Below are 22,860 nucleotides of genomic sequence, written 5' to 3'. Positions count from 1 at the left end.
TCCAGTTTCCTCAGGACCAAACCATGTAGGGAGACAGGAAAGATTAAATGACACATGTATGAATCTGGGCACCTGTGGTTCATGCCTGTAATCCTAGCTACTCAGAAAGCTGAGATCTGAGGATCAGGGTTCAAAGCTAACTGGGGCAGGAAGGTCTGTGAGACTCTTATCTCCAATTAACCACCAGAAAACCAAAAGTGGCACTGTGGCTCAAGTGGTAGAGCGCTTGCCTTGAGCTGAAGAGCTCAGGGACAGTGCCCAGGCCGAGTTCAAACCCCACACCCAATAAAATAAAATAAAATAAAAGACACATGTCTGTAAGAGTCTACCATTTCCATAAATAGTAGATGCTTAACAAATGTTAGTTGAATTTGACTGCATTTGCAAACCTCATTTAGGCAATATGAACTCTCTCTCTCTCTCTCTCTTTTTTTTTTTTTTTTTTTTACCTTTTTCTTAACTGATTAGAAAAGCTTTTTAGACTTTCTTTTACTCAAAGCCAGCTTACATTGGTTAAAGAATACAACTGCCTACAGGTTTAAGAAGCACAAAAGCTGCATGCAATTTTGTGCATGCGTGTGTGCGTGCGTGCGTGCGTGCGTGCGTGTGTGTGTGTGTGTGTATTTGTGTGATGGCCTAGTTCTGCTAGGACAGATGTGAAATTGTGAAACACTAAAGAATAATGCATTCTGGCTAAGGCAGACCTATGCAGCCTTCCACCAGCCCCTGTTATTATCCTGGCTTGTCAAGAACTAATCATTAGCTTTCAAGTTCTGTAAGGCTACTCTGAAGGTTTACTTTAACCTTACCATACACAAAAATGTTTGTATTGCTACCCACTGATAAGAAAACTATTAGCATTCATTAAGTAGAGCCATAAATCTCTCTCTCTTGGAAGAACAATAATGCAGCCTTCCAACTGCCATAATGAATGCAGTGTTTAATCTCTCCTTGGGAGAGTGTCCTAATGTCAGACCCTATAGTGGTGCACTGTGGGAAGCATGGAATTCTGGGAAGGGGACTGAAGACAAAAGGGTTATATACTGTGCCTGCTTTTAGGTCCAGAAAGCTTCACATGACAATTAAAGCAGAAGCCTTCATTGTAAGTAAATGTGGCAGGAGAAGTGATTTGTTGTAAAAGAGAATTAGCCTACACTGAGCATGTAGGGAAATGGCAGGGGCAATGGAGGAGACTTTGTATTTGCTTTCATTCATTTTCTTTCCATAACCACTCTCCAAAGGTACTGATCTGAAAAGAGAAAAGAATGGAGTGGGGAGATTGATTTAGAGGCCCAAGTACAGAAGTAGCACAAAAATAGTAGTTTGAACTGAGCTATCTCTGACTTAAGAGCAAGACATTGCTATAGATATTGCTCAGAAGAGCAATATTTCCCTTCTTATTTTTAGAAGCTAGACTCCAGGTGTGAAGGAAGGATGACCTCTGAGATAGATTGTAAAGGATGGGAACCTCATTTCTAATCCTGCGCTAGCACACAGGGTGAAGTGAAGTTTTTTCTAGCTCATTTGGCTGACAGTGTTCCAAGTTTTCTTTGAAGAAGAGCATTCCTGGGTTGCAATATTCTTAAATATACTTCCCCTGAGAGCTGTGCTTTCTACTTCCTAGTTCCCTGAGCAGAAAACAGTCATTGCCCCATGTCATCTGATATAGCTGCACAGCTGAGCTTTGAAACACCAGAACCAATGGCCCGGGGACAGGAAAGTATTTCTTTCCCTATGGACCAATAAGAATGATATCAACTGATGCTGTGCTAAATTATCAACCAGATGGGAGAAGGCCTAGGCAGTTGAATGCTCCTTATCTTCCTTCCTCTGAAATGCTTGCACAGGAATCTAAGCATCCAACATTTTATAACCTTTGGGTTTCTTGAGCAGATGGTAACGAATGCTCTTCATTTCCAAGGGGATTGGAAAGCAAAGGAAAGGCAGCTATCCCAGGTCTGAAATGTTACCTTCCCTTAGACAGTGACATGCAGAGAGCCCCCTTGGGATGACCTTCCACAGGCACCTTCCATGCTGGGAGGAGACAGGATAGCAAGGTTGTTACACAGGGATGGATCAACACCAAAAACTAGCTTCCGTTCATCAGGGGAAATGGAAGACCACCTTGAAGATAAGTTTCAGCATCAGACACAGCAGAACATCGCTAAAAATTCAGAATTCATGAAGTCCCCAAACTGGAAACTTTCTGAGTAACCCCTCAATGCTACAAATGAACACTTCTTCACTTAATCTCATGTGACCATCCAGTTAAGGATACTGTATGAAACAAATTGGTGGCATATAAAATACATACGAAGCAAATGGATTTGCGCTTAGATTTGGGTTCTGTCCTCAAGATACTTCATTAAATATCAACACATTTTTCCCAACATGGAAAAAATAAGTCAAAGTTGTTCTGGTCCTATGCATTATTTGGTTGTGTTGTATTTTTTTGTTTGTTTGGAGACAGGTTCTTACTATGTGGTCCAGCACGGTTTTGAACTGTCTTCCTTCTCAGCATCCCAAATGCTGAGATACAGACATGGGCTACCATGCCTGGCTGGTTTCAAGTATTTCACAATCTGTATATGTAAAATGGTGGTCATTGTCCCTCCTGTTCAAATAGGAGAATAGAAACAAATAACATTGCTTGATATCTTTTTCAGAAATCTAAATTGATCCTTTGTACCTCACCTTGATAATAACAATAAAGCAAACTTAATAAAAAAAGAAATCTAAATTGAAATGGGCATGTGACAAACTTGCTGACAAATCATATTAGAACAATCCACTAGAAGATAGAATCATGGTGATAATTCTTTGACCTGAAAGGCAGAATTAACTAGCTTAGTTTTGTGTTCCTAGCAGTTTATACCTATTAGAGATCATTCACAAATATTACACTGAAATATCAACTTCAAACAAGCTTTCTATAGGATTGCTCAAATTGGTTTATTTAAGCTTTACATGTTCAGTTTATTTAAATACATTTGCACATGTATTCTACTGTGTACAAAAGGTAGGACAAACATGGAGAATCATTCTTAGAATTATGTCATTGTCTCTGTGGTGTTTGAATGTTTATGTTGGCAGTGAATCATAATTGTATTATTTCATCCCTTTAAGAATTAACTAACAGGAATTTCTATAAACAAAAAAGAGAAAGTGTGTGTGTGTGTGTGTGTGCGCGTGCGCAGGCGTGAGAGAGAGATTGAGGAGAATGACAAAGACAGAGAGTGTTGGGTGGATAATAATCTCTTCTCAAATGAATTAAAAATAAAACCTTGTAATCTTATCATGCTTAATAAACTATGCAAATGACATTTTAGTCTCAGTAGGAATTTAACCACTTTCATGCATTTTCAGTTCCCTTAAGGCAGCTGTAAAAAATAAATAAAGTGAAAGAAGACTGTTAGTTTCCTAGGCAGGAGCAAGCTGGAATGATGCCACCATTTAGGGTGAGAGAAATTTGAAAGGTCAGTGCATGGAGAGGAGCCAGAAGAGCTCTGAGCTTCCACGGTTCTTTTCAGGTCTCACACCTGGTGCAGGCAGCCCTCTACTCTGGGGCTTGTATTCCTGCATCTTTCGTGATACAACACAGAGAGTAGCACATGAAAGGTGTTCAATTCCCTCTCTATCCTGATGTACTACAAAGCGTCTTTCACTTCTGGGAATAAACACATAATCAAAACACCTGGAAAAATTCCCTTACTTTCTATTATACCAGTAATGATTTTTTTCCCTGAGATTTTTTTTTAAGGGACAAGACAACTATAGACATGATTGTGTTTGGCAGAGCCAGGGATTTTCCAACAGCTTGATCGACTGATACAGTACCAGGAATTGCAGGGTTTAGAGCAGCCACTCCCAGGGGAATCTACTGGAGATTGCTCCTAATGGAATTTGTCTGTGGGTTGACATTCATCTTAGTATTAGTCACCTGACACTTGTGTTCTGAGACCTCAAAATGCCTCCAATCTGGTGTTGTAGCTTCTTGTTTTACTTATCCAATCAGCTGAAGATTCGGAGTGTCATTTTATTCGAGCATTCCACCAAGAACAAGGGAAGTCTGAGTCGTGGAACATCACTGATTTGATTTGATTTGATTTCTTTCCAACAACTGCCTAAAGTTATTCAGGCATTCCCAAATCGTCCAGGTATATTTTCTTTATTTACAGTGTTAAATTAACCTAATGTATGGATGATATTGAAGTTGAAGGAAGTTGTATCCCTTGGGTGCTTTCTCATATTTGATGCATAATGAAAGTGGCAAATCACATCCATGAGTCATTACAGTGGAAAGAAGAAAAAGGTAGAGCTGGATAGAAATAAGGTCCTACTTTATCCAACCCACTCTCTTCTCTGCCCTCAAATATTATAAAAAGCTTCCAAAAATCATTATTAAGGATTATGTAAAGAACTATTAAAATGACCAATATATGCTAAAGCTCCTGTATTTTTTTTATAAAAATCATAAATTTGATACTATAATTCATGCTCATTTCATTCCAAGGTACTTAGTTACCAGGATAAGATATAAGCTGTAATAAACCTATACATTTGCCACCACTTTTCTTTTCTTTGGTTTTCCCTTTTCTTCCCTCTCTCCCTCAGTTCCTCTCTCCTTCTCTCCCTCCCTCCCTCCTTCCTTTCTTTTTTTTCTTCCTTTCTAAAAATACTGCCTAAAGCAAAGCTGAAGAGGGAAGTAATTCAACATCAAGTATACAATTTGGTAAATTGAGTCAATGTATGTACCTTCAAAAGCTTTACTACTATCTAAATAGTAGAATAACATCGACCCCAAAAGTTTGCTTGACTTTTGTAATTTTACCTCATTCCTTTCTACTCATCTCCTCATCTCCAAACAACTAATCAGATGTTATTGTAGACCACATTTTCTATCAACTACTTTATATTAATCAGATCCTATATTGTATACTCTTACTCTCTTTTATCATTGAATATATTCCATGTATCTATCAACATGGAATACACAACAACATTTATGTTCTGTGGTAGCAAGTGGAGTGAAAACAAAGGAGAGGTTGTGGATATGGATGCACCCAGCTAAACAGGAAATGAAACAATTAGAGAGCAGATGAAATAGCAAGATCTAAGCCCATGATTACATGAAATAATTCACTGCACTGGTAATAAATTCAGTGTTCTGGTTTCATGCAGAGAAGCCAAGCTGGGCCTAGATGGGGAAGTAAATTCTTTCACTGGGAAAGACTTCCAACCGTTCAATCCATGATCACAAATCAGCCTTGAAAATGTTTTTGAAGACTCACATGGTGTCTTCATACTTCTCAGCATTCAGTTCCCTCTCCTCTCAACTCATCCGTACATACATCTCTCCACTTGTCCCCATCTTAAAACACACACTTGGATCCTCCTCAGTTGTATAATTATGTTAGGAAACAGGGAGAATATAACATTAGATGTAGAAGAGCGCCTGTGTGTGTCATCCTGTGATACAGTTTCAATCAATCAATCAAAAGCCATTACTTAGAAAGCAGATTTGAGAAGATTCAATACCATACTCAAACTCAGAAGAAATGAGTAAGTAATGATTCATGTCAAGATATAGACCATAGGAGTAGCATGATACCCATTTACTCACCATACCATATTTAATTCAAGAAATTTATTTTTCAAATGAGGGAAAATGGATCTCAGAGGGTCAAATGACTTCCCTACACATCTTATAGTTGGCAATATCAAAATTTAAATTTACCTCTTTGTCTCAGTTCCTTAAAGCTTTTTCTTCTCTGGTCTACGATGTTTTTAATGCTAGAGTAAGATAATAAATATTTTTAAATGCTAGAAGCTGAGTACTAGTCACTTAAATCTGTAATCTGAGATTACACGAACTTTACAACTTCAGTGGGAGGGGGGGAGTAGTTGTGGAGGGGGGAAGAAAAGGATGGTAGAGGTAAACAAAGGAGGAGGCAACAATATTCAATACCTTGCTTATGTAACTGTAACCCCTCTGTACAGCATTTTTACAATAAAAAAGTACAAAAAAGAGGTTCAATAAGTATGTGCATTTGATCATAAGATGATGTTTATTGAAATAAAGTCTAAGAAATGGAAACAAGAGGTTTTTTGTTTTATATTTGGTGACTTTTTTGGTTTTGTTTTTTTCCCTTTTGTTGCCATTTTTTAGTTCTGTACTTTTTGTCTTTTTTTAAATAAGTTTTTTATTGTGAAAATACTGTACAGAGGGCTTACAGTTACATGAGCAAGGTGATGAGTGCATTTCTTATCCAGCATTGTTGCCTCTTCCTTGTTTTTCCCCTACCATCCTGTTCCTCCCACCTCCTCAACTAAACCCCCCACTGCCCCCCCGCCCCTGCCGCCTAAATTGTAAAGTTCTTATTGAGCCTTTGTGATCCTCTCCTGGTCTCACTGGGTGAATATTTAGAGTCCTGGTTAATTTTTCATGTCAAGTATAAGAAAGTAGTGAGAAAACTCAAGGTGATACGTTACAAACTGAATTGTATATTAAATGCATTTCAGCACCCGTTCATTCCTTACCATAGTCCTTTAACCTATAACACGTGCTGGGCACTGGTGGCTCACACGATCTCAGGATCATGATTCCAAGCCAGCTCGGACAAGAAAGTCTATGGCATTCTTATTTCCAATGAATTGCTCAGAAAAAAAGCTGGATGTGGTGCTGTAGCTCAAGTGGTACAGCACTACCTTGAGCATAGAGAGGCTCAGGGACAGAGCCCAGGCCCCGAGTTCAAACCCTAGGACTGGCACACACACACACACACACACACACACACACACACACACACACACACACACACACACACACACACACACACCAAACTATAACATGTCACCCAAATTGAACCTTTTAGGCTCATTAAGATGTGATAGAAAATGGTAACAGTCATTACAGGAAGGACCTAAATCAGAATGTTTATTTTATCCAAATGTTTTACTTGCTCTGTAACCTGCTGGCACTGGGAGTCCCACATGTTTACTTTTAAAGAATCTAATTCTCATTGGCCAGAAATATTTACCATTATTAAGAGCTTATTCCTGAAAAGTTCAGGAGGATTATGCCCTAAACTACTAATATAGAGGGGGAAAAAAAGGTGAGAATGAGTGGCACAGAGACAGAGATAGAGAAAATGAGAGAAAAAAAAAAAAGAAGAGAGGAGATAAGAACAGAATGGAAAGAGGAGAGGAGAAAGCAAAAAGAAGAAGGGAGAGAAGGAAAAAGAGGATGGGAGAAGAGAGGAGACAGGCAAGAAGAGGAGAGAAGAGAGAGTTCAAGGAGTCCAATCACAAAATTCCCAAAGCTGCAGATAAGAATGGTGTCTGACATTCTTTTTTTAGTTTTAAATATTAATAGGTTAAAATTTCTCCCTTTACTGTTAGAATTCTTGAAGCTTCTAAAAGAGTCACTGGGTGGTCTCCAGTGCAGGCACACCTGTGTAAGGTGTTGACATGAGCCAGCTGCAAATCCGCCCATCTCACACTGAGACTAGCCCTGGTGCTGTAGGGAATACACCTGCTCAGAGAAACGTGGCGAGGAAGCGCCAAGAAATCACAGGGCTCCACCTGGGGAGAGATTTGATTCATAGATATTCCAGTACCAAGGATTCTGAGGGTCTTGGTGACCACTCTAATTGGAGATGAAGTCTCATCTGGGAACAAACTGCAGGTGTTTGCCAAAGCTTTGAGGCTGGAGAAACCCCAGCCATTCAAAATAAAAATGACATTGCCACAGTATGGTGAATTTGATGTGAAATTTATGAGAAAAAAATTAACTGTTTCATTGGTGATAACAGAAAGCCATCACTTGAATGCTTTACTTCTTTAGTAGTGATTTTTAAAACAAATTAGACCAAGGCTTATCGAGTTACCAAACTGCTGTACAACTTCCTTCTGATTAGATGGTATTCTGTTGGTGGTGGATGTAAAACAGTCATTTGAACTACAAGCCTTGCTTCTTGACATAGTATTTCTAAGCTACGCCTTTGCAAAGTCATTTCACAGATGCAGGAAGTTGCCCCAGTTTCCCTGTTATAAATCTCCCCATCAGCTTCTCTTAGAGGTTTTTTGGTAATTTAATATCTTGACTAATTAAATAGCAGTGATTCTCAATTTTTTGTGTCCCTAGATCCACCTAGTTGAAGTAAATTTATTTCTCCCAAACCTCAAGGGGAAGGGAATCATCTCAGTTTGAGAGACATGAACTCAAGGAAATAAGATCCTTTGAAAATGACTTTTGTTAGGAAATGGCTTCTGTAGAATAGATTTTTGGAAATACCAAGTCTGATAAATCTGTAAAAACTGAATTTGGGGTTGAGTAGGTAGCCTGGTGATAAAGTAGTTGTTTGGCATCCATAAGACCTTAGGTTGCTCTTTCTTGCAACACAAAAAAGACATTTTCTAAGATATTCATTGAAATAAAAATAAAATAAATCTTAGATGGGTGTCTGAGTGTGTGTGTATGGAAAAAATCTTCCCCTGACCAAACATCATCTCATCTAATTTTCACAACAGCCATGTGAAATATGAAGAATAAACTGAATGGTTATTGGTAGTGCTAGTGTTACAGCCTTTGTTTTATAACTTCAAGAATTATGGTTACCTGATCGTCTTTCTAAGGTTGGTGCTTCTCAGTGCTTAAGAATTACCCAGTCATTGTTCTACAGCTCCTCATGTGTGGATTTCATAACAACCACTGAGATAATAGGCTAGAGATTATTTCTGTGAGTGACATAGGGTAAAGTGCATGTTTTCCTGGGATGAGTCCCTTACTTCATTAAAAAGAATCTGCTTTAAATTACCATTCATTTTAAGCTATTTGATTATTATTTTAAGCAAGATTCAGATTATCCTAAATAATTAAATCAACAAATGTTTAATAAGTTTTATTGTATTTTTAATGGCAAATAATACTTGAATTGTCTAAAATAGTAGTTTCCAGAGTAAAAGTCAAAAGAAAATTAATCATTCAGATACCTTGTGAATAGGAGTTGGGGGGGGCGGAGATAGACAAAGAGCCAGAGAGAGAGATGGAGAGACAGAGAGAGACAGAGACACAGAAACAGAAAGAGACACAGAGAGGCAGAAAGAAACTGAGGCAGAAACACAAAGTGAAACCCAGAGAGACAGACAAAGATAGAGACAGAAAGAGAGACAAGACACAGAGGGACAAAGAGACAGAGACAGAGACAGAGACCAAGACAGACACAAAGAGAGACAAGAGACAAATTGACAGAGACAAAGATACACATGGGAGGAGGAAATAAGCCAGTTTAATGCAAATGCAAAAGTTGAAGTATCATTGCTTTGACAATTCATAATAGGTCCTCAAAATTACTGAGAGTTTTGCAGAATAGAATCATTTATTTCACCCAGTGGCTCTCAGAATTGTTTGCGGTCTTGTGTGTTGGGTTTGTTGGTCTAGAAATATATGCCACTTGTACAAGGGCTCGTAATTCATTGATAAGAACTCAATAACACACTGCTTGAGTGTTGGTGTACTGAAAACTATCATGGCCTGAGGTCTACTATTTTCTGGGACTTGTCTCTTCCAAGGTTCCATGTCACTTGTCCACTGAAATGGAGAGCGTGAAATTCTTTTGAACAATGGTTTTTCTTCTGGCAAAGGCAACCCAAGCAAGTATTTACATTTTGTAATGCAAGGTGTTACCACAGTGTCTTTTTACCTTATCAAAAGGTAAATTCAGCCAGGCACTAGTGGCTCACTCTTATCCTAGCTACTCAGGAGGATGAAATCTGAGAATCACTGTTTGAAGCTACAGCTGGGCAAATGAATCTCAGACTCTCATCTACAATGAACTAGCAAATAGCCAGAAGTAGAAATGTGGTTCAAGTGGTACAGTATCAACACTGAGTGAGAAAGTTAAGCTATAGTGTGAGGCTCTGAGTTCAAGCCCCAGTATCAACACAAAGATTTTTTTTAAAGTAAACTCAGTGTCACCTGAAGACAACGTACAGCCAAATATTTTGAAACAAAAATTTGCAAAACATTGAAAAAGTTAGTAAGGGACAAGCTTCTGTACATGGTGTTGAATAAATGTTCATCATCTATACAGTCATCATTGTTATTATCATACAATTACCTTTGTACGAAATTATATTTGAGTGCATATTATATTCTCATAAACTGATAACTGCAGTTGGATGTTCAAGTGAATCGTGGCCAACATTTGAACATAAAACTAGTGATTGGCTGGAATATGATTAACCCTTCCATATTGATTGAGCAGAGTTTAAAAAATGTCTTGTATTTTGAAAATGGAATTGTAAGAGCATTGTCACTGAGTATCTATAAATGGTTTAAAAATCTACAAGTAGAAAATGAGCTGACAGATGATTGCTTCACAGTGACAGAACTCTATGAAGAAGATGAACAATGACTATGACTATGAGAGAAATATCCATGTATCTTAAAGTTTTATTTTGTTTTAAATGGACAAATAATAATTATATATGGGAGTAGAATCTCATATTTTGATATGTGTATTCATTGCGGAGTAATCAAATTGGGCTAATTAACATATCCATCATTTTGAAGTTGTTCCCCTTCAGGAAATTCCTTTGAAACTCTATAACATATTTTATTCTTGAGATAGTTTTTTTTTTTTTGCCCAGGAAAATGTTTCCAAAGTCTTTTGTTCTGGACATCCATGCTCTGTGTTTGGCAAAGTCTTTACATGCATGTTATACACTGATGACATTTTCATCCTGGAAAGGTATTGTCTCCATAATTGAACACCTGCCACAAGGCACAACATCAAACTCCGATTGTGCATTCAAATATTCTAGAGTCAATCTATGAGAAGTTATCAGAACATATTGCTCAAAAACACAAAAATATTAATCAAAATGTCCTATTTTAGCTTGCTAGCAACAGCAGGGCACAACAGACTGCAGAGCTGATTAGAAGAACAGCAGTGACAGAGTTTTAAGATATCAAATTAGCCTAACAGAGCTTCCAGCACAAAAGAAAACCTGAGCACAAGCGGAGCTGTAGACACATTGTGGGCCATCTAGGAAAGGGGGCAAATAACGAACGTTCTTACTGATTCTGCCTTCTACCAACCTTCTCAGATTCCTGGGCCATTTTTATAAGCTGTTCTTGCTTGCCCTGCATTTTGGGGATGTTCTTTCTTGGGCCAATTGGCCCATCTGATCTGAGATAATGCCTGGGAAGTCTAAGGCACTTGAGGTATCAAATCTGGTACAGAAAATATTTATCCATCTGGTAGAGTCTTGGCTGCTGAGCAACTGGCAAGGATACTAGTTTTGCCAACAAGTATCACCACTGGGAATAACCACCAATGGGACTAGCCTGTTTATGCCTGCATAGGAACTGGAAAATTTAAAGGGAAGCAATCATAGAGCCTCGTGATGCCTTCTATGGATCACACCAATCTGACAAAGTATGATCAGTGGTGACGGGAGCTAGATAGTATGGATGAAGGTTCTGCGAGGCTGCCTTTTAATGGCAAATTTGAATTCATACATGGAGAATGTTGTGTGTGAGCTCTGATTGGAGATCGATGAAGAAGAAATAATATACAACTTTTTTTTGAAGCTCGGTATCATCTCTATCTTGGAGCTAGCTTTTTAATGAATATTGGCTGATTCTCATCTTATCACCCAGATTTCTATTAGGTATTCATTGACATCCAGGTATGTCTAAGCAGGGAAGGAAGAAGAAAATCAGCAAGAAGATAAAGAGTTAAGAAGATACAAAATAATATTTATCAAAATGAATTCCTGGAAATGGAAAAAGGAGTGGAATTTTTTCTTTGTTGCTGTTTTTGTTTTATTCTCCTTTTGTCTTGTCTGTTCATTTATCTGTCTTTAGGAGGATACGGGGAACACAGAAATGGAGGGACATTGGGTGAACAAATGCAGCCATAGTACTGACTAGACACTATGTTGAACATGAACTATACAACTTGTGGATGGTGATGGGAGGGAAAACTGAGAGAGAGCAAGGGAAGGGGTGACATTGTTCAAAAAGAAATATACTGTTTGACTTATGTAACAGTAACCTCTCTTTATATTGCCTTTACAGTAACAGTAAATATTTTTTACGTTAAGCAGAAATGGTTGAGTCCTGAATTTTCTTCATGTTCATCATGTCTTCAAATGCATATCCATATCATCTTTTGAAGAATTCATCCCTATTTTTCCCATGCTTGGGAAGAGCTTGGTTCCTTTCTAAAACCTTCCAATTATATAAGGTGTTCATTGTGGGTCTAGATTTGGGAAACAGAAGCTGTTTATATCTCAAATAACCCTTCTAGTCAGGCTTTGCTCCACAACTAATTGGTATGACCTTGGGTGTATCCATTTTTGAATATCCTTGACATCCATCTGCTATGAAGATGAATTAGTTATTTAGGTAGCCAAAGTGCCTCCATTCCTCTTCAGACCTATTAAGCTGAGGATGAACTTTCAAACTAATGCATAGTGCAATCACCACCACACTGGAGATGTCAGATGCCTACATATTTTCTATTCATTAATGAAAAACTTCTTTTTAAAATAAGAGGGGTACAAAGAAAGAGGGAAGGAAGATAGAGGAAAGAAAGTCAACCAAAAACCCTACAGATTCAATTAAGAGTTTAGGTATCTGCCAATTTTGTAAGTTCTGACTTTAACTTATGCTGCTAAGGTCAGCAAGCAGTCAGGAGGAACTGGGACAGAGATGATATTAGGGTCTTGAACACAGGGAACACAGAGTCCCCTATGTGGATAAGATGATATATTGGTCTGTTATGACAGAATAACAGTTCATTACTAGGAAAGGTTTAATTCCTTTTCAATCGTCTAACTAGTGTAAGTGACTCTGCTATTACTACATGATACGTTAAACTTTCCACCAAAATCCTTTTAGTGGACCATTCCTTTTTCCCCTTTCATGCATATATACAATCTTTGGAGAAAAGAAATAGTTGATGGGATGGTATTTGGAAGTTGTATTTGGTGACAAAGTATTAAATGGTATTCATTTCCAATAAATTTTATTTTTACTTGCTTGATCCTGGGATGGCAGTATGTTGACTTGTGTTTCAGAACATCACAAAAGCTCAAATTAAAAGCTGTATCAGAAGTTAGAACCATTGGTTCTACAAATTAGAGGACTGGTGGCCCATTGTAACTCTTGGTCTTAATCCCAGCTCTACATCACCTTACCTGTAATAGTTCACTGGTATTTGACCTTCTGGAGGAGTTGAACTAGGGAGTTTTTTGGAAACTGTCAGTAAAACACTTAATATATCTATGAGTGAGGGGGGAATATTAAAATTGCATGAATTCTCAATGATCTGACTTGGATTCCTTCCCAGGCTTGTTCCCATTCCTTTATTCCACTCTGTACTAGCACCTCTCAAATTAGAAATAACAGGCTACAATAAATAAGTGGGCAAAAGACTTAAAGAGAAACTTCTCTGAAGAAGAAAGAAGGATGGCCAATAGACACATGAAGAAATGTTCAACATCCCTAGCCATAAAAGAAATGCAAATCAAAACAACATTGAGATATCACCTCACCCCAGTTAGAGCGGCAAAAATCAAGAACTCTAACAACAACAGATGCTGGAGGAGATGTGGGAATGTAAACTTGTTGGTGGGAATGTAAACTTGTTCAACCACTTTGGAAAGCAGTATGGAGGTTCCTCAAAAGACTCCACATAGAACTCCCCTATGACCCAGCAATCCCACTTTTGGGCATTTACCCAAATGTTTACAAACAAGACCACACTCAAGCTACCAGCACAACAATGTTTATTGCAGCATTATTTACCATAGCTAAGATATGGAACCAACCCAGATGCCCCTCAGTAGATGAATGGATCAAGAAAATGTGGTATATATACACAATGGAATTCTATGCCTCCATCAGAAAGAATGACATTGCCCCATTTGTTAGGAAATGGAAAGGCTTGGAAAAAATTATATTAAGTGAAGTAAGCCAGGCCCAAAGAAACATAGGTCCCATGGTTTCCCTTATTTGCAATATCTAGTATATGTATGAGTCAAGCGGAAAAGGTCAGATAATGTGATGTCAGGAAAATGAACCCTTAGATATGTATGTTAATGTTTTTTTCTTTCATGCATGTGTTTCTAACGCATTTATAAGATTATTTCTTTGTTGCTTTGTATGTCCCTCCCCCACAGTATAACCCCTGCTTTCACTGTATTTGATGTCAGTATAACTTGTGGAGGAGATGGGGAAAAACCAGTTGTTTAAGGATACAGGTGGACCTGTTGCAACAATGAGAAGTACAAGTTGTCATGTCCAAAACGAGCTTTACAATGTCGGTGCGGGGAGGGGGGGGAAGGGGGGGGAAGGAGAAGGATTGGGATTGGGGGGGAGGGGGGAGGCTGGGAAGGGATGTGAAGGGTAAACCAAAGGAGGAGGCTGCAATGCTTGGTAAGAAATGTACGCATTATCTTGCCCATGTAATTGTAACCCCTCTGTACAGTATGTTCACAAATAAAATAAAATTAAATTAAAAAAAACAAAAGAAATAACAGGCTAGGCACAATGCTTTGCTCTAATGAATACAATATGGGGGTGGGGGGGAAGGACAGTCTATCACTCCCAATAAATGGTCATTTCTGTTTTCTAGCATTCTTGCTGGCATTTTTACTTTCTCTTCATTCTATCTGAGGAACCAGGCCCTACGAAGGGTGCCTCATACAGAGAAATCTAGGGAAACCCTTATCCACAGTCTATGAAGAAATGAATCATAGCAACAACTGCACAAGTAGGCTGAAAGTAGACCTGTCCCAATGTTGCTTCAAGATGACTACAGGCCCATGTTGTCTGAACATCCTGTTTTTCTCAGAATGGAGGAGTTTTCAAGATACAGGTCTTTGAGGGCCAAAAGCAGAAACACACTGTGAAAGCTAAGATGGTTCTTTACTAATGAGAGATTTAGAGCCAGAAACCACATCTAATCCTGACCAGCTTCCTGACCACAACATCTGCAAGATAATTAATGTTCTTTGAAAACAATAAATTCTGTGCTAATTTGTTACATAGCAATAGATAAGTAAAAGTGAATCTCAGTACGCTGATCTTCAAAACTAAATCAGCAAGGAAAGCAAAATGACCAGAAGAGAAAATATTGATTTGTTCCTATGGTCAAAGATTTCCCTAACAAAATAATTAGATGCCAGTTTAATCATTTCACAATGAAATCTATCTCCTGTCAAGACATATCTGCAGACAGAACTTCCTAAAAGCATTTTAGTGTTTCATGTCTCAGTAAACTGACAACCAAGATTAAAATGATGTTTTAAAGAAATCTTTTAATATACATGTCAAAGAGAAATGGAAATGAATAGAAAAAAAGAAAATCAAGAAAAAGAGAGCAGAGAGAACAAAAGAAAACATCTCAAGAATTGCTAATATGTCTAAGAACATGCTCAGAAATGTAAGAGGAAGTGCATCCTGGAAGTCAGAACCAATGCCACGAAAAGCAGCATTAATAGAATAAATAGTCCTGGAAATGGAGACTAATATGAAAGATATTAAATCAGCACAAAAGTGTTAGAAGATAAAGGCAAGGTTCTCAGAAAGCTGCATAAAAGCAGTCAAAGATATAAAAGAATTAAAAAAAATAAAAGCATCACTCTAAGCCTGATAGGAATTCTAGAAAACCAGAGGACTGAGAAAAGAGAGAATATTGTCAAATAATAATAAAAAAGTCCAACTTGAAAGAGGCTGTCAAAAAATTCCTTCATTGTGAGAAGTGAATATTAAAGAAAAATTCACATCATAAAACTTTAGAACACTAAAGTATAAAAACAATAACCTGTAAAAAAAAAAGTGGAGAGGAAAAAAAAATCCCATTTTGCAACAGATCAAGAATAAGAACAGCATCGGAATTCTCAGCAACATAATTGAATTCTAGAACATAACAGTTAACAATACATAAGCAACACTTTTAACGATCCTCAAAGGAAATGAGTGCCAGCTACAATTCTCTTTCTAGAAAAAAAAAAAGAACCACACAGAAAGCTAGACAGTTGGTTTCTTAAGGAGATGGTATAAATGGAAATGCAGGTGGTAGTAAAATGCAGACCAGAATTTGCAGCAGTTTGAGTCTGAAGTGTAGGAGATGGGCGTAGGTCTTGGTAGAGACCTACAGTAACAATAATTTGAAAAAAATCTCTCATTATTTCTATTCCTGGAAGTAAGATGTGCCTAGGTAACTTCTTTGACAATGTAGTTAAAAAAAAAAAACTACTGACATGTGTTGATTTTTCCAGTTCAAAGTATTTCTTTGAACTGGTGCCCAATCTTCTATCTTGTCTTTGTCCACCATGGAAATCCCTGAAGCCCTGTGTGAAAATGGTCGCATCTCTGGCATTCTCAGGCTTGAATGGGTAGAAATCTGTGACTATTGACATGACATGTAAGTAGTGTTTATTTTAAGGCACTAATGTGATTGAGCTATTTCCAAAGCACAATTCAGTAATTCTAATAGATATGAAATACGGTCTACATATTTGATAGGACAGATCCTGAGATAACTTGATACATTATATGATGAACAGCCAACCAGAAAAGGCAGTAAAACACTTCAGTCAGATGGTTAAACAGAAGAGAGAAAGACAGAAGAGAGACTTTGAAAGACAGAGACTAATGGAAGCATTACCTTCTATATTACTTCATCTTTTTGGATAAAAGGAAATGAGATTAAAGAGGTATATAAATGAAATCAGGAATTTTCAATATAGCTTTTTTTTCTTTTTTTTGGGGGAGGGTGTCTGGTTGTGGGGCCTGAACTCTGGGCCTGGGCGCTGTCCCTCAGCTCTTCAGCTCAAGGCTAGCGCTCTACCACTTAAGCCACAGCGCCACTTCTGGCTTTTTTCTTTTTGCTTATGTGGTGCTGAGGAATCGAACCCAGGGCTTCAGGCATGCAAGGCAAGCGCTCTACCACTGAGCCACCTTCCCAGCTCCTAGCTTTTTTTTCTTAAGAGTGGGAAATGGAATTATGTTTAGGGTATTATTAAAACTATCCCATAGTGGATGAATGTATGTGTGAGGTTTTGTTGATGACAGAAGTCACAGCATTGGAATCCAAGAATTTAATAAAGATGGTATTTCAGGGAATTAGTGGTTTACACAAATATTGGAAATTCAGAGGTGATGAGAGGCAGAGTAGTCAACATGATACATTTCAGCCTTCAATTACAAAACTGAGGGGATTCAGAAGAGTTTGTGGGGAAAGTTCTGGAAATGCCAAACACCAAGATCTGATCAGTTATCTTGGCCTATGTAAGTAAAGCTAGTAGATTAGAAACTGCTTCAAGTCTTATATTTCTGAGCATATTGAGCCAGAAATACCTTCAGAAATGGATGGCTTTTCTTCAAGGAAATCCATAGGAAGGACCTTCATGAGCAGACAGTAGGTGGCCAGAAGGACTCAGCGCAGGGCATTCTGGGAAGTACAGTTTCCTCTCTGCAATTCAGAGGATATTCATGAAGGAGGCTGTGATGAGGGCATTGCAGGATAATCCAGCTCTCCAGTGATTTAGAACATGGTCATTTCTGGTGATGTTCCACGTTTAGAATGTCCTCTTCCGTTGTGATTGCCTCTCATTGTGTAAATCCTACTTTACTAGCAGAGCACCCCTCACAAGTATTTGTTTTCCCTAAACACAACCATGTCTCCCAGTTTTTTGTATTGAAATTCAAATGTATGTGTTAAGTTTTCCAGTACAATATTCTGTGAAAGTTTGATATGAAACAGGATTATCCAGGGGAAAAAATAGTACCCAGAATATCGATTTTGGTCCCCCCCACCATACACACATAGATTTTAGCAACACAGTTATGAACTCCATGAATGTTGTACATGTCTGACTCAAAGGCCCTGGATCACAAGAGACCAAGCAGTAGTTTCTCTGGTAGGTACTCCTGTTTGAATACAGAACTGCATGTCCATTGTGATTGATGGTTGCACCAGTAAATTGGCAATGTCAGCAAGTGGAGCCTGTGTGATGGGTTCTACCACTTGGTTCACAGCCCTACTTTTGGCTTTTTGGTGGTTAACTTTAGATGATTCTCTTGAACATGTCTGCCCAAATGGGCTTTGAACTATGATCCTCAAGTCTCAGCCTTCTGAGTAGCTAAAATTACAAAATTCAGTCACCCAGTGTCTGGCTAATGCCTATTTCTGATGTTTTATTGAGTCTGTTCCTCAACTTTTCCAACAATCCCAAGAACTATTTCTAGACTTAACAAAGCCTTACCTATTTACAGGAGGCCACGTCGATTGATAGAGAATATAGAACAAGTAAAAACTAAATGATCGCATAACCGTATTATCCCTCATTGCAAAGCTGAGACCACCACCGAGAGGTATGGAACAAAAAGTATTTCAGGTTTCAGATGTTTTTTCAATTTTGGAATATCTTTATTACATGATGAGACATCTTTGTGATAAATCCCACATTATCTAAAAAAACAGAATATTTTTCATGTGCCTATGTTTTGACTGTGACTTACCATATTAAGTGTTGAATTTTCCACTTGTGATATGAGATTTCAAATTTGGGGATTACAGATGCTCAACATGGAGCTAAGGGATTATATCTAGACATATGTATATTTACACCTATTCCTATTTCTTCCTCTGCCTCCTCCTTTTGTCCTCTTCCTCCTCCTTTTTCCTCCTCTTCTTCCTGGCCTTAGTGCTGTCTCTGGGCTTTTATGCTCAATGCTAGTGCTCTATCACTTGAGCCACAAGTCCACTTCTGGCTTTTTGGTGGTTAACTAGAGATAAGAATACCATGGACTTCCTGTCCAGGCTGGCTTTGAACCAGGATCCTCAGATCCCAGCCTCCAGAGTAACTACATAACTAATTCTTCTAATTTTCCTGTATTCTCCCAGTCCCAAGTATGATCTTTTACATGTTTCTAGGTGATAGGGCAACAGAAATAAACAAAACAGTAATACCCCACTGCAAGATAGTGTCATATGGAAGAAAATGATATCTAACAAAGGATCAAATACATAAAGCATCAAAATGTTAATAAGCTGCTGATAGAAAATAAAAATTAGCACATAAGTGGCACTATAATATATATTTGAACAACTATAAAGGTCTTTCTGATAAAACCTAACTTATAAGCAGGGATTAGACATCTAATGAACAAGTGTTACTTCCTTTCCCACTGAACAAAGAGCATTCATGTCAAAGGTCCTAAAACAAGACTCAATATCACATCAATACATAAGCATACAATTCACAATCACAAGTAAGAATTTGAGAAAAATATATGACATGTAAGCAATTTTGACAGAATTAGAAGCCAACTTCTTGTAGTATTCCTTTAGGACACACACATACACACAATGCATGTGCATGCATGCATGCGTGCACGCATGTGCACACACACATACACATGGGTATGCACTTTGTTTTGCTATAACTTCCTTCTTAAAATTCTCTTATATTAAAGGTGGTATGTCTTCACTGATGAGCACCAGCATTGAATAAAAACAAACAAACAAACAAACAAAGGAGAGTGAGAGGCTATGAGTACAAGTTCCCAAATCAACACAGAAAATGTAAAGAAAGAAATCTGCTTAAGTCATCCACCAGTGGCTCATAACTATAATCCTAGCTCATCAGGAGGCTGAGATCTGAGGATACAGTTTGAAGCCATCCTGGCTAGAAATGTCTGAGTCTCTTATCTCGAATTAACCTGCAAAATGCTGGAAGTGGAGGTGTGACTCACGTGGTAGTGGGCCAACTTTGAGCAAAAACACCAAGTCAAAGCTGAGGTTCTGAGTTCTAGCACCAAACAATAATAATTAGTATTATTTAATATTATGATATTGCATATTGTGATGATCATATTATTAATAACATACTACATATTCAAAATCTTGTATTGATATGTTTAGATAAATACATTTCCAAACTTATATATCAACCAATTACAGGTGGAGAGTCTAGGGTGAACTCCAGGCTCTGTGACAGGCACTCACATTGAATACACTCTTCTGTACACAGAGGGTTTCCTGGCTAATCCTCCTTGTTTCTCTTGCCTTGGTTTGAATGGTGTGCATACTCATTTCTCTTCATTTCAAATCTTCCTGGCTCTGGATCAATTTTCTTTCCTGAGCTGCAGGTTTTTTGGAAAGGATTCCGGAATGTTACCTCAAATGTCTAAAAAGGATTTGAGAGTTTTCTAAGCCTTGCTTAGGAAAAGTAAATTTTGACTAGACTTACAATCTACAGCTATAAATTTATTTGTGAGAGAAAGTACATTGGACTTTGAGTGTATAAGCAGGAAAAAGAAAATACCCAATACAACACTCAATAAAAAAAAAAAAAGCAATGCCTGGAGGACCTATTATCAAATAAGCAGTACCTGTTTAAATAAGCAAGGAGGCCTATGACATCTTGTGGCAAATTGTAATTGGTGACGAAGGAAAATAAAAATATCATTAAGTATTCTTTCCAAAATAGGGCAGGGATAAGAGGAAAGAGTATTGGACTGTTGAAGAGAAAAAATGGTTTTAAAGAAATAAACTATGTTCCACCTAGAGAACAGGGTAGATACAAACCATTCATTTCATGTATGTTTTTGAAGAAAGGTAGTAGAAATGCTAATTTTGCCACTTAAAAAACTACAAAAAATTGAAATCCATGGAGCAAAAGCAAAAAGAAACCCAAGAAAACAATTAAACAACAAATATATATATATATATATTTTTTTTTTTAAAGTAATGAGGTGAGCCAGCTCTGGATTGGATAATGTCCATTATGTGCTTAAGTAATTGTGTCTCATTTATCATTTATCTCTGTCCCTTGAAAGTCTCCCTAGAGGATGAGGGTAGGATGGCCAACACTTTCTGTGAACTATGTGTGGTAAGTCCTGGAAGGAAGAGATTTCAGCCTGATAAACCATAATGACTGCTTGCCTGCTTCTTATCATAGCTACTTTGTGAGACCCTTTCCAATCTGAAAACAAAGCCACTCGTAGTAACACATGCCCCTCTCTCCCTCCCTCTCTCCCCCCTCCCTCTGTATATATTTTTTTTTTTGGTCATGGGGCCTGAACTCTGGGCCTAGGAACTGTCCTTCAGCTCTTCAGCTCAAGGCTAGCATTCTACCACTTGAGCCACAGTGCCATTTCCCATTTTTTCTGCTTATGTGGCCTGAGGAACTAAACCCAGGGTCTCATGCACACAAGGCAAGCACTCTACCACTGAGCCACCTTCCCAGCCCCATTGATTTTCTCTTTTTAAAACATATAGTATTTAATTTTGTTATTATTATTATTACTATTATATTTATGTACCTGGAGAAAAGAGTTTCAATGCACTACATCAGTATGTGAGCATGCGCATCTTGATCGTTGCCACCCTTTTCATCCTTCTCCTTCATCTTTCCCTCAATTTATCTGGTTCTACTTTCACAGGTGTTTATTGAATATTATGATTACAATCCCCTGCACTTCTTCAAGGAGAGGATTTTTTGGGGGGAAAAAAGCTATAAGGAGGAAAGAATTCCTATCTAAAATCCTTGAAAATAATGCAAAACAGAAATACAAAGATACTAACTCATAATCATGTACTAGCTATAACATAACATGAAAAATTACTCTAAAATCAAAGGTAATATGTAGAGGGTCAGATCTAAGATGTGCCTTGAAACGAGACACATGTGTCTGAACTTCGGAGCTGTCTAAAGGTAACAGGTCCAAATACAAAGGAACACAGGTATGTAGCGGGTGATTCAATTACTTCAAGCAGCATTGCTGCCAGCAATTCAACCTTGCAAAATGGTGAATAATTCCCTTTGAAACTTCTGAGCCAAACTTATGGGCAATCTTTCCTTGATTTACATACTACTTTGTATTCTAAGGGAAATTCAGTATGTATTAAAACTGTGCAAAATGCTTTTTTTGTTTCTATGCGAGATGGAATTGTGGTCTAATCACAGATAATTATATGCAGCTTGGTCTCCTGCCCATTGTAATTGTGCATCTCCATGATGGAAGCATGAACTTATAAACATGAGGGTGTTTATGTTTCTAGTCTTGGCCTCTGTCACGACATTAATATTTCTACCTCCAAATTTCTACTCACATTATTTTTATTTAGAATTGTAATGGAATTTCAAACTTGGAGTATTTGAAATAAAACTTCTTCTTTACCCCTAATGCACAACACACAATACACACACACACACACACACACACACACACACACACACACACACACACACACACACACACACACGTATGCACACACATACACACAAAGTCCCTTGATTTTTTTCCTCATCTCAGAAAATGTCACCTCTTTAGTTTTGGCTACTCAGGTCAAAACTTGGGACTTCACGATTTCAGTCTTTGCTCTTTACATGGCAGTACCAGACTTTGAACTCAATACTTCAAGCTTGTTGATTTGATTAGCTGGCTGGTGAGGTCTCCAGCCCAGCTGTTGGTTTGTTTTGAGGATGGAGCATTTTGGGCTGCAGACGTGAGCCACCAGTCCTAGTCTGAAACCAGCCTTCCTATGTGTCCTACATCCAATCCATCAGTGACTGAATGCCATCGTCTTTTGTACAGTAGTACATTAACCAGCGTTGAGGTACCTCAACAGAATACCTGAGGTAGTGATCTTACAAGGAGTAACAAAGCTATATGCTCATACTTTTGAAGTTTCAGGAGCCTGGCCCCAGCACCACCACAGTCCTGATGATGACAAATGATACCACACTCTGATGGGTGTGTATGTGGAAGCATGTTCACATATCAAAGGCAAAGAAACCAGGGGTATCCCATAATCCCCATGAGGGCTT

This window comes from Dipodomys spectabilis, unplaced genomic scaffold (assembly GCF_019054845.1).
Source record: "Dipodomys spectabilis isolate Male_0828 unplaced genomic scaffold, ASM1905484v1 ptg000023l, whole genome shotgun sequence".
NCBI classification, from domain to species: Eukaryota; Metazoa; Chordata; class Mammalia; order Rodentia; family Heteromyidae; genus Dipodomys; species Dipodomys spectabilis.
This window is presented reverse-complemented; position numbering follows the sequence as displayed.